This window comes from Plodia interpunctella, chromosome 22 (assembly GCF_027563975.2).
Source record: "Plodia interpunctella isolate USDA-ARS_2022_Savannah chromosome 22, ilPloInte3.2, whole genome shotgun sequence".
Lineage (NCBI taxonomy): Eukaryota > Metazoa > Arthropoda > Insecta > Lepidoptera > Pyralidae > Plodia > Plodia interpunctella.
In genome coordinates this window covers 6,928,678-6,943,783 of record NC_071315.1, presented here as the reverse complement: position 1 = coordinate 6,943,783, position 15,106 = coordinate 6,928,678, and the positions used below count along the sequence as shown (strand labels likewise).

General features: G+C 35.7%; 1 protein-coding gene and 1 long non-coding RNA gene across 3 annotated transcripts in view; one reads left to right on the top strand and one right to left on the bottom strand.

Moving 5' to 3' along the window:
* LOC128679593 (uncharacterized protein) overlaps positions 1-15,106 on the top strand; it is a 243,131-nt gene that overhangs the window by 89,993 nt on the left and 138,032 nt on the right. The gene's annotated exons all lie outside the window — the stretch shown is intronic.
* On the bottom strand, positions 8,036-8,581 carry LOC128679596 (uncharacterized). Its single transcript, XR_008405764.2, has 2 exons — positions 8,477-8,581; positions 8,036-8,171 (listed from the first exon to the last, which is right to left on the bottom strand). It is a non-coding gene; the product is annotated as an uncharacterized LOC128679596 (long non-coding RNA).

The window sequence follows — 15,106 nt, the reverse complement described above, 5'->3', positions numbered from 1 at the left end:
TGAAAAGCTTAAAGCTTAGTGTATGCTAGCTTTCGTAAGGTCGTTCTGAATGACGCGTTGAGCTTTTCGTGTTAATCTTGATATAATGAAACGTTTTTCAGATGGAAATGTTACTTATCTTTCTTTTTATTAATCGTACTATCTTTTTTATCTGTTTCACCCGCGTGAATTAGTTTTTCAATTCACTTCGAACAGGAATTTCCGAAATTCTTTTTATAATGTTTATGCTATGTAAGAAATTTGCGAAATTTCATTTCATTTTTACATACTCTAATTTCGGCTTCACGCGTACGAAGTCGCGGGCAAATGCTAGTATTAGGTATTTCATAGTGTGTGACGTGGAAAAACAATTGCCACGTTAAAATGGAGCAATTGTGTTAATTCAGTACCTAGTCGCATTTTGATGAAATTTTTTATGTGTTAGTATTTGTATAATGTTAGACAGAATTAAACAATCCAATGTAATTAATCTTGATCCGACCTTATCATTCATCTTGAGTGGTTTCTATTTCAAGTTCATTTTATGGCCTAAACGAAGATATATGAATTTCAAACATGAAACATTTTAGACCCGTAATTACGAGAAGGTAACATAATTGAACGTAATGCGGAGGAGCTCGATAGCCTAATGGTTTGAACGCACGGCTTGCGATAGTTAAGCAACGTTCGCAATTGTTGGTCACGGGATTGGTGGCCGAAAATGCATCTTAAAGCTTTACTAATGAGATTTTCAGAAAGGCAAGACTACTATATATATAAAATAAAATATGATTTGAAGATCTTAACTTCTGTTCATAGCTATATATACTAATAAATTACTTAGTTGCGCTTTTGGTAGGTAGTTATATTTGGGTGAAAAGATTTTGTATTAACAGGGAATTGATGACAAAAATAGATAAAAAGTGTCCTAACGATTGGGCGGACGGCAACCGGGCAGATGACGGACAAGCAAAAAAAATGCTCTCATTCATGATCTGATAGTGCAACCAGGATTGGCTCCCGACGAGGGTTCCCTCAACAGTTTACTTACACATGATTTTTTTAATCAACAAGTTGTCTCCGTCAATAAAAGCTTGTGACAAAAATGATATTTTTGTAAAAAAGAAACTTATTTCATCGCAATCTTCTAAATAAACATTTCTTTTCATTCCAGGTAAGTGACAGTCCCACTTGTAAACGTAAGGGCCATCGTGTGATCGAGAGCGCGCTACGATACAAAGGTTTTTTTGAAAGCCAGTGTATTTTGTAAGAAAATATTTTTACTGAAACGTCTCAAAGGTCGGAAATAGTGTTAGAACTAGATTTACACCGAGATAATAAATCGAAACATTTTAGGCGTGGCGTTATTGTATGACATTTAATTTCACGCACTTGAACAAAAAATAAATTCATAGAAGCAGATATTTATTCTCTAGCGCTTAAAAACTAATTTTAATCATACTTCACGAGCATGAGAAGTAAAAAATCCTTTTTAGGCTCATATATAGCCATTTGACTGTAAGGAAAGAGTTATGTTTTCCTTTCGTAGCGTGTTATCATAGACGACCTCGGTGGCGCAGTGGTAAAGTGCTTGTCTCTGAACCGAGAGGTCCCGGGTTCGATCCCCGGTCGGGTCATGATGGGAAATGATCTTTTTCTGATTGGCTCAGGTCTTGGTTATTTATCTATATATGTATTTGTTATAAAATATAGTATCGTTGAGTTAGTATCCCATAACACAAATCTCGAACTTACTTTGGGGCTAGCTCAATCTGTGTGATTGGTCCTAATATATTTACTATTTTATTGTTTGTAATATTTTTCTCATATGAACGTATTTCTGGTTTCATTCGGGGCTGTGGTGCCGTGAAGTCCGGGCACAGACAGCGTAAAGAAAAAATAAATTTTAAAATTAAAAATACGGCTGTGATTATACAACCGGAAAATCAAATCTGCGTGTCCTGTAGTCGCCTCGTATTACATCCAAATGAAATCGAATAGTTGTATTCTAGGGCGCAACCACATGCCGCAAGCAAGTTAGTGAAACAATATATTTATCAAGACAATAGGGACATTTGCATTCACAACTAGATTTTGGACAATTCTGTAAGATAATGATGACCAGTTAAGCTTGCGGCCGTGCTGGCGCCGCGCCAACCTTTTGTCTTGGATACAACACTGTCGAGAAAGTCAGATTTCAGTTTTGGGACAACTTTTATTGTAAATTGATCTGATAAAATGTCTGTGGTCTATTTTCAGGCAGATTAAAAGCGTGCATCAATATGTTTTCCCTGTCAACATAATTAATCTGAAGTGATTTCAGATTTTAAATAGTGTCGTGTAAAAATCGGACGGTGCACACCGAATACGTATTAAGAGTGGAGAAATTACGTCACTATTAACTCGCACGGGTTTATGTAAGGAGAAGGACAAACAGTAAGTTGGCTAATACATTATGCATATGTTGTTTCATGCAAATAATGGCATTAAGACGGAGTTGTGTTTGTTACATACTCCTGGTTATGCATAGATGAGCTGAGAGCAAGCTCTGTACTTTACTAATCATTGATTTATATAAGCCTAGACAGTTACTTCTTCTTCAAAGTCGTATTCCTCATGGCTGAGAGTCGTGGTCATTGCGTGGAATGAAACACACACAACAACTTTCTTGGCATTATTAATAGAGTGGTTTGCCATTGCCTTCTCCATTTCGCACACAAGTTAATAATCAACCAGTGTGCAGGTTTCCTCACGATGTTTTCCTTCACCGGACAGACAGTTACACTACATGTTCCCAAATAATTGAAAAGAGGTAGTTGAATCACTGTCGAATGTTCAAAATTTTAATATTTGTTATATAGTGTTGTTTATTTAATCGTGGTTCAACAGTTTTACATTGTATTTTTAACGTTTACATTGCCATTTAATACTTCTTGGTGGCAAATTGTGATAGTTGAGAAATTTTATCGTCGAATCATTCAAACACGAAATGTTTTGTCGTTCTGTCGTTCAAACGCCCGATGTCGAAACATTATGTCGGTGAAATGTTCGTAGACGAAGCAACTGTCGGAAAACAGTATTCAGACTTTACCTAGTTTTGAAATGTCATTTTATTAGTCAATGTATTCAACAGCAGCGACGCCCTCATTTAGCTATATAAGATTACTGCGTCCATAGCGGATTAGCGGGTTTTAACCACTGCAAATACAACCGGGGCCAATATCTTCACACGTACGGTTACGTGCTAAGATAATGAATGATCATTGTGAGAGTATCTTAACCGCCAGCCACTATCACAGGCCGAACGCGTTTACTACTGGGCCATTGAATTTCTTACTTTTTATACCCATATTGTAAAATATTGTACAGGGATTTTTTCTTTTTGTTCGACCAGATAGCATGCGGCATCTAGCATATAATAAACCTTTGGTGCGAATATTAAATACAATACAACGTTGCCATGGCCGTACGCTGCACTTTGCTAACATAACATGAAGTCTTCGTGACTGTCGAGTTAGCTTAGAATTTCTCCACAGTGTACAATAATGCACATTTATAGTCCAAGTTAACGGGACTATTCAGAAGAAGGATACAAGATTGGTAGCAGTGTACGATAGGTGCCACAAATCTTATCTACTACAACAAGTACTACAACTCTCTCTCTCTTGAAATGTCACTGCCTAAAAAAGCATATTGCCCAAAAGCATCCAGCATCTCTAATCTCCGAGAAGACAGCTTCGAGAATAGCTTTCACATATATAGTTGTGCTAAAATGCACAACAATATGTCCACCGGTAGGTTTATCCCGTAGCGCTCCGGCATTACGTGCAATGCAAGTGCATTAGACTGAAAAGATATTGTTTGCCAGCTTTCACGACTGCTACTCGTGTATTGAGTAACACTGTGGATTATCCGATGACATAGTTGAGTGACAAACGCGGCAAGACAGCGCGACCAGCTTATTTACTAGGATACGCTTATTTGCTTTCCACTTCCTTGCATTGTGTCCTCAATGTTGAGGGTCGTGATCCACATTCCTATACACTATGTTCCGTCATTCGGGTCTATGCTCTGCGTCTGTGGATAAGGACATATTCTCTATAGTTTTTTTTTGTTTTAATATGGTGTGTTACAGTTGGACTTATAATAAACAGTTTCACATTTTAACCACAAATTAAGATGGTGAATTTAGATGGTATTAAATTATTCAACCAACTTACAGATTTAAAATGTATAAATAATAATTATTTATTTAAACGTAAGCTTTAAGCCTGGCTGCTAGAACATGTATTCACAATATAGGCGATTTTTGTTACTACAAAACACGCAGCGTGTAAATTAAATATGTATTAATTTATGATATCGTGGTCGTGTAACTAATTTTCGCGTCTAAATCTAAATACTTTGTAAATATTTCACTTACGTATAATTACTTCCATGAGAATTTATAGATAAGTGCTAATTCGCAGAAGCATGTGCTAATACGAAGAATACATTTAGCAAAACTGAAAAATACATTAAGCACCGATTTCTATACTTTGCGTACTATTCACACCAAAGCCTTTATAAACTGGACCATTCAGTACAGTATATTTACAGGCGCTCGCTAAATGCACTGCAATGCAGGAGCTCTGGTTTTTACAGTCATTTTCAGCTGAAATCCTCTTTTAGGCCGGACGAAATTCCTCCTCCATTTGTCTGCTTTTATTTTCTCCTTCTACATTTATTAGATACATACAGTTACATATAGAATACGCCAAAAGAAAGTTAATTAATTAACTTAGGTCTGTGTATAATGTGTGCTTACTTATGATTCAGAAATCACACTGTCTGTTGGTGAAAACCTGGCTAGTTTTTCTGTGGTTTAGACGGATAATTTATTGTATTTTACTTGAGCGAAGCCAGGACGGAACACTTGCATTTTTATAAGTGATGTAATTCGTATATAATGCTAATTTGAAATAAAGAATCTTAATTCCAACGTCAAGCAAACATATTGCTACTCACCGTTCGCTTTCGCAACTTGAGTCTGTCTACCCCGTAAAGCATTAAGACGTAATACTGTACTATCAATACACTAAAATAATTATAAATACAAGTCATTCAGTCTGAACCAAAGCAGCAATTTTATAAATTATACTTGACACCTAATTTACCAGCGTATCGGGACTATGTATTTAGCCAGTAAGTGACTATAGTGTTCACAAATTATGAATGGCTGTTGCCCGCAGCTACCCGCGATAGCCTATATTTGACCTCGGTTTATTGACTATAACTAGTCCAAATTTCATGTAAATTGGCCCAGTGGTGAGGCGCCTAAGGGGCATGCTTATGATCGGCCCTGTTTCTTTCTATGACAGGCCCTGATCCAGATAACTTATAGAAAGTTTAAGCGCACTAAACACCAAAGCCGCCGACCCACCGACACATCCCGGCGGCCTATGTCGAAAGAAAAACCTATGTCGACAAAAAGTTGGCGACATATGTCGGCGGGTCGGCGGCTTTGGTGTGTAGTGCGCTTTATACTGTCTCTAAATCAAGCCCTCTTCTCACAGTCAGTCGAGACATTCAACGTCTTCTAATGGGATAATATACCGTCTGGCGTTGAGCCACGTTCGTCTTTATGCTCAACTTGAAGCCACTCAGGGTAAGGTCTCACTGCCAGCGGGCCAAATCCATTACCTTCCTAATTACAAAGGCGAAAAATAATTGTTACAGTTATTATACGAGAAAAAATCTTCCGTTTTCGCAGGAGTTATGAAAAATTGTTAAGAAACGTCACATTTTTGGGATTCTAAACCCAAAGGGTATCAAGCTGTAACTCATGAACCGTGATAGTTGAAATTTTCACGCAGGATATATTTCTGTTACTGCTGTTAATAAAATAACAGATATCTATTATTATAAAGTTTTGAGTTTGAGGCGGGTAATCTCCGAAACTACTGAACCGATTTCAAAATTTCTTACACCAATAGAAAGGTACCAAGATTGTTATCTGAGCGAAGAGCGTGAGCGAAGTTCGTGCAACATCTGTAATAAATATTTAAATGGCTCCCAAGAGACATGATTTCATTGAGATTTTTATGTATATATTTTTATGTATATGTTATTATGTATATTATACGGAACACTCAGTGGGCTAGTACCGTATACTTGTTTACCTGCTTCATAGTATAAAAAACAATAGTAAATCTTGGTTTTGTAAGACATAAGGTCAAAAGTATCAAGAAGAACCCGCTGTAATTCGGCCATTCGTTATTCTGTATTTTTATTATATATTTTGGCTAAATTTCAATTTCATCGATTACAATATGTCGCGTCACAAACTATAAACTGTTTAATTTATACTTAAGTATATATTTTAGCTGATGTATTTTTAAAATAATGTAATCGAATGACTATGCTACTAATGACGTCAAAAATAAACTTAATTCTTCAATATTTTTACACAGCAGGGCTGGTTAGCACGGCGCTACTGGCTACGGCACTACATCCTAGCTTAAAACAATACTTACCGCTATCGTCCCTTGGATCTTTGAAACTACGCAACAGATTAGGCATTCTTAGAAAAATTACTTGTTTTTAAAAGTAGCTATACATTATCTCGAAACCAAACAATCACGAATCATTACCAGATGCTACTGACTACGATAAATTAAGCTGTATTTTCTACACAATTTACTTCGTCTCAAAGAATGCGAACTCATCACCCTTCGAACACTAATCAGTTTTATATCCTTCTTTCTGATTTATTATCCTTCTCTTTCAGTCTTAAGAATACAAATCTTCGATAAGTAAGTTTTACTAATGTGATTGGGAACTGGTAATCACTGTATTGGCTTTTAGATCTGCCTATATTTATATATAACTAGATGTTGCCCGGTGGGAATTTTGAGAAAAAATATAGCCTATAGCACTCTTGGATAATGTACCTATCTAATGGTGAAAGAATTTTTGAAATCGATTCGATTGTTTCGGAGATTACCCTCCTCAAACGTACAAACTCACAAACGCTTACCTCTTTATAATAATAGTATAGATTTCCTCAGTTGAAACTTTTGATTTAGCTTACATTATTTCTATTTCTATGAATATTTTTTCTAGATTACTCTTATTTTTCTTATCGAGTGTTAATACTGGTGACACATTTTATTAAAGTCGCATAAAGGCATCTGACTCGACTTAGGGTTACTATCATATCATATCATATCATATCATATCATATCTTGTGAAATTAGTCTCCGCAATGATTTACCAATTGTTCCGATATAATTCCGTTTCTAATTTTGTTTTTAATCCGAACATTTATGGTATATATGTATTTATTTATTTATAAAACTTTATTGTTCCAAGTAAAAACATACTTATAAACAAATGCTATAAGCATTATCTCCCAGCTAATCATTAGGTATTATATATACCTACCTAGTTACTACAAGTTTGACGCGTCTTTCGCTTGTCTAGGACGCCTTGTCGGATTTGCTGCTAAAAACATAAATAAAAATAACTTCGAATGATTAATATCCCTTTTTTCATAAGTCGGTTAAAAAGAAACAAGTCTTAAGACTATAAGTACTAATCCTAATTCACACCGCACGCTCGCGATTAAGATTATCCGGGCGAACGCTCGCGGCGAATTGTGATTTATTGACTTGGATGTCTTTACACCGCACCGCAATGAGCAATTAAATAGTCGAAGAGACAAAAAATTACAAAATTATAACTGAACGATTGAAATTGTAAATTTGACTTTATCTATGAAAAAATGTATATACTGTATAGCAATAGTAAATTTTTATTAACGTTCTTTGTATTAGGCCATTATTTCTGGTAATGTTTTAACTAGTTAGATACGAGAGTTTCGAAATTGTCCTTTATGAGAAAAAAATATAGAAAGAGGACCCCGCCCCATTGCTCCATCGTGTTCCTTTGCGTCGACGTAGAGTATTTATGCGTTGTTTTATCTTTAATCCATCGTCGAACGTCAACACAGCGGAGGAGGAGCGTTGGTGTACGGGGCTTGATTATAGGTTGGAGACAACAAATAAAACGGTGATTTAAGATGAAGTTCGGTTTTATTTCTTAATAAATCTCTGGATATGGGACGCCAGGTAGCGATAACGGCGATTCCTTCAATGTTATATACGGGGAAGCTGCCATTATGATGAACGCAGCTGCCACTATGTATGCAACTAGAAGAAAATAAAATTTTTACAAAAATTCAAATAGAAGAATAAGAGAAAGTACATACATAAAAAAATATAAGCATTCGGAAGTAGACGAGAGAAAATTTCAGCTTCATACGTTTTGAAGAGTTAAAAAGTTTAAGAAACCCCATTGCAGGGAAGGCAAAAAGAAGAAAAGGTTTCAGAATTAACAAGACTATATGAGGCAGATAAAAGAATACACGAGCATCGTATCGTATCAAGAAAGGAATCACTACAAGGAAATTCACTGATAAGAGCCGCTTTTTAATTATAATAAAGGAAAAACTTACCGATAATAGCCTTCATAATTCCTGTGTTTGAGCTTAATTTAATTTATTATTTACATGCAATTCGCATATTTTCAGCCTTATATACCATCTGAACAAAACATCAACCATTTGTACAAACAGTGCTCAGTCATCATTGTAATGTCATGACCTAACTCAATGACTCATATATTATTTTAAATTAATTTATACCAATTGACATTTGGCTGCATATGTATATATTTCACGTAATTTTAATCAATGACACAGGAAAGTCATATATATTGTAGCATTTACTAGTAAGAAAAAGATAACATACATGACTTCGTTACAAAAATGACAGACTTTAATTTTAGAAAATGTAACAAAAAGGAAATGGAAGAATACCGTTAAATAGGTGGGTAACAAAATATTAACACATCCCGATTGATAAAAAGGTCTCTAAACAAAAACACCACTTCCTTTAATCCTCCAAATCAGCCAGACATCAAGGAAACTTAGGGGAAGGGAATAGCTTCAAAGTGCGGCCGTAGGATGAAGAGAATCCGGTACCGGAGTGTTAAATCCCTATGGAAGGAAAGTAATTGCAATGCTATTAATTAGCTACACGCTATTTATAATAAAGGGATTATAAATAGATAGGATAAATATAGGTGATTTGCTTACATACAATATTTATCTATGATGAGGTTTTTCACATAGAACTATATTTTAACAACATAACAATTTCTAATAACAAAGAATAAATGTAGCTCTTACCCAAAATATTTGGGGATCCTATAAATAATTACAGATCTATCTTAATAGATAAATAGGTGATTAAAATTTATTTTAATCTTTACACATTAGAATATAATCAACCAATCTTTCAGTTTGACATACAAGACCATGACAAGACATTATCAAGAACAAAATAATAGACAAACAGAATGAAAGAGTTCCGAAATGTAAAAAAATAAAAAATAAGACGTTAAAACATATAAGTGTTACAATATTTCAAAATCGAATTGTACTTATTAACTATCTATAAGAAGTTTTAAGCATTAAAATCATTACGCAACATTTTTTGTAAATTAAAAGAAGACAGTTTTTTATGAACAATAAAAAACGTAATTATATTATGAACATAATTGTTTTATATTGTTTATGAACATAACTAAGTATAACAATTATAAACATCTTGTTATTAAGGCTAGTAAGCTTTGTCGTAGAATAACACAGTAAGTGAAAAATTACATGAATTAGAGCCTACTAATGTGCAAAACTTTATTTTTCGTACAGCGACATATTAACAAAAATCATTGTGGAACATAACATTCTGCGATTAAGTACTATATTGCGTAAAAGTGGCAGTGTTCTCATGATTTCATTTTGCTAAAGAATTTTCTGCTTTAAGGACAAAACCTTCAAGTTCAGATAATTGATACAATATAATGATTCTGTGTAAATGCGGCACGTTTCGGTACTTACGTTTGTGATAGCCTCCTTATGCAAATATAATATTTATGGCCCAAAGATTAGCATCCGACTTCGCAAAACATGTAATTCTTTTGGACCGTAGTAATTTTATTACAAAACTTTTACAATAAAACTGTAATTGTGGTTTAAATGCTCTAATTAGTGTAATTTCTTTAAAATTGAGTTTGCACATTTTGCGTTTATTGAGAAAAAGTTTTTAGGTATATTGATTATCATATATTGTGTTCACAATGCTTTGCATATTTCTGCGCAGGTTAAATATAACATCAAAGTTGAATAGGGGTTTTTTATTTAGGTATTTATTGAATGATATTGTGACGGGCGGCTGACGCGCCTATATCAGGCAGCGTTAATAGTCAGTTCACTTTATAAAGCCTCAAATACTGCCAAAACATGTCTGTAGCTTAGCAATTACCCAGCGTGAAATTTCCATAACTTATTTTTTTTATTATTACTATCGATATGACATTAATTCCCATCACTATTCCCGCGACGATACATTCCATGTCGCGCGGTTCCGGCTGCTCCAGACCTAGGTGCGAAGTTTTGCTATTTAACTCCTTGTCTGTGAAATATTGAAAGCCATCAAAAACATGCTGTAAAAAGCCCAAGTCTTGCAGCTCAGTTTTTCTACCGTAAAAAGTTGTGAATCCATGTAATACCAAGTCGATTAATTTATTTAGTCCCTAATTAAGGGACCTGTCTTAAGTTATTACGTAAGTTATTATCATATCAATATTAAAAATCTTTTAGGTTTTAAATAAATAGATCGACTTGGCCATCGCATAACTAGATAGTTTAGTATGTATCACACCATACAGCACTACGGGCCATCAACCTGGTTTCTCACCGAAGTCCTTCCCATGTGGGATGATTTAGGTGATCTATAAGAAGTTAATGGTTCTAAAATTAAAATGGTTCGTGCCACTAGAGATACTGGCAACCATGCGAATTGGAGACGATAAAGCAGGAAAGCGGACTCTGGGCTCAGTAGCTCAATGGCTGGGAAGAAACCGGCAAAACGCTTTTTGAGAGAGATATTATAAATGCGAAAGTAAGTTTATTTGCTTGTTCGATTATTTTCAAACAAAAAATAAAAAATTTCCAAAGTTAGTTATAAAAACTCATAAAAGTTGCAAATTAACTTAATATATAAAACTATCACTAATTTACAGGTTTCACATAACGCGCAACAGACAAGAAAATTATATTTTTCTTATTAAGATTGAATTTATGTCCTTATGTAAATGTGAAAGTACATACCTATAATGCAGACGTAGGTATGTAATTTCAGATTTACCTAACCTTTATTGATTTTATTGTCTGTTGCGCGTTATGTGAACGCTGAAACTTAGTGATAGTTTTCATACGCCTGCATTATTTTATAAACCTTCGGCACCACAGTTCGCCACCCACTGCTCGCGTGCTCCGACACACGTGAGCAGTTATTTTTCTATACTATACTAACAGACGCATCGTCAAATTAATAATCTTATCTATTGAAGACAGGCGGGCTTAGAATACAAACTTTATTTACTTTCTGTCTTCTTGTTTGAAAACTTAAAATCCCTTCAAAATCCGTCGTTAACTAAAATTTTGCAACTACCTACCATCGCCGTCGACTTTCCGGGACTAATTGACGATCTGCCATCTATCACTGTCTCGCTCGCACGCGAACACCTCTTCAATCAAAACGGCTTACAAATGATATTACATCTGTCGGCTTTTTAATTTTGACGTATTTTTTTGCTTTGAAACATGAGATCTAAAAATAACAAATTGTAATCTGAATCTGAAGCGGTGGTGGTGTAATGATTAAGACGCCCGCCTGCGGATCGAAAGGTCCCAATCCTACTCGTGCCACATGAGTTTGTATACCAATCTTACTCATGTATAGTAGTTTTCGTCGTCCACCACTTGCTTCCGGTGAAGGAAAACATCGTGAGGAAACCTGCACACTGGTTGATTATTAACTTGTGTGTGAAAAGGAGAAGGCAATGGCAAACCACTTCATTAATAATGCCAAGAAAGTTGTTGTGTGTGTTTCATTCCACGTAATGACCACGACCCTCAGACATGAGGAATACGACTATGAAGAAGAAGAAGAATCTGATCAGCTAGTTTATCTAGCTGATAAATTTGTCTGACATGATTGGCCAGTTATCCCAATACTTGAGAAACACAATTTTACGTCATCTGTTTGATATTTAATATCCAATTCTCACACTTCGTTGGCAAAGAAATAAGTAAAACAGGCTATTAATGTATAAAATTGAAACTATCCTACTAATATTATGCAAAATGCAAAGGTTTGTGAGGATGTGTGTATGTATGTTTGTTACTCTTTCACACAAAATCTACTGGACAGATTGTTATGAAATTTGGTACACGGGTAGAATATAACATGGAAGGTAATTAATGTAACGTTGGGTAATTTTTTCCCCAAAAATCCCGAGGCGGCAAAGCCTGGTGCGCAGCTAGTTGTTAATAAAATTCGTAAGCCACATTTAATATTTGTTTTCTTGAATGTGGCTCGAACGTTTAACTTCAAAAAAAGTTCAAACGATTTCAGATGTTCACAGCTCACTCCAAGGTGCTTACACTATTGTAGCCTAATCCCTTGATTGATGCTAACGACTTCTGAACCCCGCTGTCGGGAGTCGTATCTGCTTGTAATTAATTGTTAGCTCTAATTTTCTGTAACACTTCACTTGAAATGTTGATAGTCTTGGTTATCCTTGATGTCATTATAGTCGGGTATGGTTTTGAGTAATTTATAGAACACTAGCTGCGCCCCGGGGTTCCAGGGGGAATTTAGGGATAAAAAGTATCCTATAAAAGTATCCTATGTGTTATTCCAGGTGTACCAAATTCTACCCGTGTACAATCTACAATCGGTCCTGTAGGATTTGCGTGAAAGAGTGACAAACAAACATACATACATACATCCTCACATACTTTCGCATTTGTAATATTATTACTATACCCTGTTCATCTTGGACTGAGACAAAAGGTAAACAAACCTTGAACAAAAAATAATTTGTATTTCTCGTTATTCCTTTGTTAATTTTGTTCTTACTTTCTGTTAATGTTAAATTTTTTGCTGTTTTTGTTTTATGGAGTCATGTCGCTTGCTTAAATGTTTGGCTTGTTCATTTCTCGTTTCTTTTTGTTTACCTTTTGTCTCAGTCCAAGATGAATAAGGTATAGCTTTGGTGAATTTCCCACGGTAACAGTTATTTTTCCGGGATGAAAAGTGTTAATTATCCAAACCATATTAATAATCCAAACTATATAGTTTGGATTATGTCCTTCTCCATAATCTAAACTATAAGCGTTAAATTTCAAGAAGAGTGGTTGAAAAGATACGAGCATGAAGAGGTAACAAACAAACAAAAAACTAGTTAGTATAGTAGGATAACAGCTGTGTGGCGCTTCTCACCAGACTATGCCCCACCTACTGCCAGCTCCACACTGTCGCCGAACTCAGACACATACCGACGCGAATGTGTGAACATTATATAATTAGCGTGAGTGCTTTTATTTAGCGCAATGAAAAACCGCTTATATATGCCGAAGTCGGTATAGTTCCGCGTACTTCGAAAATAATACCTATTGTATGTATACCCGTGTCTGACAAAAATGAACATTATTAATTATGAACTTCTCCGCGATAGTGTGGGGCCAGCATTAGGTTTTAGCTGGTGGCTCGACTCGGCTACGCTCGGGTTAAACCATAATAAATTGTACATCTAAATCTACTACATTGGGACAGGCAGACAGCAGGAAGCGATTTTGTTTTATACTATATAGCAATATTGTAGCAAGCATATTGATCAAGAAAATGGTAATAAAACCAAAAACACAAAATCAAAAGCCATCAATATAAGCTTCGACAAAGTGAGCATTGCGGCGCTTCCGGCCGCGCACTTCCGGCAATCATTGCTTCCTGCGAGCGGGCTTTGTCAACCTGCCGGAACAGCTTATTACACAACTGTGTAAAAAGAGGTGTGTTATCCCAAATCTCGACAGTAGTACACATTTATTTGTCAGTAATATTGGTTCGTTGTTGGTTGTGACGTCTTAAAGCCCGGGTCCCTCCCTCGAAAACTTCGAGCACGTCACATCGCTAGCGTGTAGCTGTTGAATAGACGAAGCAATGGAAATAAAAAGCATCTGACAGCATTGAATGATGGATTAATCGTCAGTTATATAATCTGTGGTTTGAGTAATGATCTCTCATCGTCTGCGACACCCCTTTGTTACCTTGACAATTTGTGTCAAAAAAATACGCGCATATATTTTTCTCGTCACACAAGTTGTCGGCAAACGGTTCGCTAAATTGGCGCGTTTAGCATACATTGTTAGTTTTTCCTTGCGGTAATTAAAAGCTCTCATACGAACTGCGCAATGTATCTGAGTTCGGCGATAGTGTGTAGTTGGGATTCGATTCGTGGTCATTACGTCGAATGAAACACATACAACAACTTTCTTGGCATTATTAATGAAGTGGTTTGCCATTGCCTTCTCCACAACACAAGTTAATAACAATCCATAACCAGTGTGCAGGTTTCCTCACGATGTTTTTCCTTCACCGGAAGCAAGTGGTGGTCGATGATAACTACTATATATGAGTCAGATTTGTATACAAACTCATATGGTACGAGTAGGAATCGAACCTTGAATTTTGCGCAGTGGTAAAGTTCTTGCCTCTGAACCGAGAGGTCCCGGGTTCGATCCCCGGTCCGGTCATGATGGAAACTTATCTTTTTCTAATTGGTCCGGGCCTTGGATGTTTGTCTATATATGCATTTGTTATAAAATATAGTATCATTGAGTTAGTATCCCATAACACAAGTCTCGAACTTACTTTGGGGCTAGCTCAATCTATGTAATTTGTCCTTATATATTTATTTATTTATAACCTAGGACCTTTCGATCCACAGGCGGGTATCTTAGCCATTACACCACCGCCGCTTCTCTAATATTGCTACTATGAAAATAGCGCTACAATCAAGACAATTTAAATGCCAAGAAAGACTCAGAGTCGCTCCAGTTACCAATCTAATGTGATTGCCTGTGCATGGCGCTGAATTTCTAAATTCCTTTGACCTATTTCCATATTTTGCACAGCCAACAGCACGTAAACTTAAGCAAAATCATTGCTAGCTGCTT